The sequence below is a fragment of the Triticum aestivum genome, chromosome 2B (genome assembly GCF_018294505.1).
Source record: "Triticum aestivum cultivar Chinese Spring chromosome 2B, IWGSC CS RefSeq v2.1, whole genome shotgun sequence".
Taxonomy (NCBI): domain Eukaryota; kingdom Viridiplantae; phylum Streptophyta; class Magnoliopsida; order Poales; family Poaceae; genus Triticum; species Triticum aestivum.
In genome coordinates, this window is record NC_057798.1 from 11,179,086 (window position 1) to 11,181,481 (window position 2,396).

The window sequence follows — 2,396 nt, forward strand, 5'->3', positions numbered from 1 at the left end:
TGGTTAAGTTACCTTGTTTTGCTAGGTAAGTAAGGGGGAAGCTATATTTATGTTGTTCTCCCTACAAACAATGTGCACATGCACTTTTTATGGCCTAGCTAGATCTATGTATGTTCGTGGTGTTGCATATGTTTGTGGTGTTGCATATGTGTTTGTGTTTGGAGGTGTACCGGTATTTGAAATGCGATAGTTGCCAATATTTTACCGGAATGTTGATTCATTTCCGTTTCGGCGAGAATTTTGGCATTAAGCATTCTTTTTGGTCCTATTTTTAGGGAAAGTCATGCCAAATTTTTTCTTGGTTCTAAAATATCGTTTTGCTCTACCCCGCAGGCGACCATGGTCCGCACGATGACCGAAGGCATCGTGAATAGGTTTTTGAGGTCCGCGAAGGCCGAGATCCTTCAAAAGAACGAGACGGAGATAAGATGTCCGTGTCGAAGATGCAAGCTGAATAGCCTTATTGCGGACCCGGATTCCGGGCAGGTGCGGGACCACCTGCTCTTGCGTGGTTTCATGGATAGCTATCGGTGGCAAGGTGATGAAGATGACTACGAAGTCGTTCATGGGGGCCGGGCAAGAAATGAGGAAGGGCAGCAAGACAACCACCGCGGCTCGGGGGGCGAGAAGACGAAGAATCCCCAGGAGATGATCACGACGGTGATGTTGTACACAGTCATCATGTAGAAGATGCAGGACATGATGATGATGCCGGCGGAGCAGACGATGTTGGACCATCGATGGGCTGGGAGCAGGACCCTCATATTCAAGAGCTGCTTCTCAAGCAGACGGATAACGCAAGAGCTGCCGCCCGAGAGAAAGCCAAGATGGATCAACTTGAGTTAGACGCGGTTACTCCGTTGTATAAAGGATGCAGGCCCGAGGATACCCGCCTGAAAGTAACGCTCATGGCTCTGGAGATGAAGGTAAAACACAAAATGACCGACGCATGCTTCGACGAGAACATGTCATTCTGGCACGAACGTCTTCCCAAGGGGAACAAGTGCCCGACCAGTTTGGAGGAGGCAAAGAAAATCGTGTGTCCTCTGGATTTACCGCACGTGAAATACCATGTGTGCATGAACAATTGCATCATTTATCGGGACGAGCACGCGGAGTCTACAATATGTCCGGTGTGCGGTGTCACTCGATACAAGAAGAGGAAGAAAGCTCCTCGAAAAGTGGTGTGGTACTTTCCGATCACTCCTCGTCTGCAGCGGTATTTCGCGGATCCTAAGGTAGCAAAGCTCCTGCGTTGGCACGCGGATAGGGAGGAGAAGAAGCGAGAAGATGACGCAAATGATCCGGAGATAGATAAAAAAGACAAGATGCTGAGTCACCCTAAGGATGCGAGCCAGTGGCAAGCATTGAACTTCGAATACCCAGAATTTGGGAACGATCCAAGGAACATCGTGCTGGGTGCGAGCACCGATGGAGTCAATCCGTTTGGCAGCCAGAGAAGCACACATAGCACCTGGCCTGTGTGTGTGTGGATGTACAACCTTCCCCCCTGGTTGTGCATGAAGAGGAAGTACATTCACATGAGTATGCTAATTGAAGGGCCGAAACAACCAGGGAACGACATCAATCTGTATCTGGGGCTGCTGAAAGAGGAGCTTGACACGCTGTGGAAAACGCCAGCCAATACGTGGGACGCCGCAGAGAAAGAATATTTCCCTATGAGAGCCGCACTGCTCACGACGGTGCACGACTATCTCGGTTACGGATATCTTGCGGGGCAGGTAGTCCACGGATTTTCTGGATGCGTAAGGTGCATGGATGACACAACGTATCGCCAGCTAGATAGAGATCCTGGGTCTTCGAAAACCGTGTTCATGGGACATCAAAGGTGGCTTCGCGACGATGACCCGTGGAGGAAACGCAAGGATCTGTTCGATGGTGAAACCGAACCCCGAAAACGCCCGTGTACGAGGAGCGGCGAGGAAATAGACAAGCTGTTGAAAAATTGGAAAGACTGCCCACTACCGGGAAAGAAGCAAAAGGCGCCAGAGCCGGGAAAGAAGCGAAAGGCGCCAGAGCCGCTGCTGAAGGTATGGAAAACGAGGTCTGTTTTCTGGGACTTGCCGTACTGGAAGATCCACCGTGTGCCTCACAGCCTTGATGTCATGCATATCACGAAGAACGTGTGTGAGAGTCTGCTTGGTACCCTGCTCAACATGCCAGAGAGGACCAAAGATGGGCCGAAAGCAAGGGCAGACTTGAAATCAATGGGCATCAGGCAGGAGCTTCACGCTATATATGATGATGATGATGATGATGATGATGATGATGATGATGATGATGATGATGATGATGATGAGGCGAAGCAGGACACAGAAAGTCGTCGCAAAGGCAAAAAGGCCAAGAAGACCGGAAATGACTACCCTCCCGCGTGC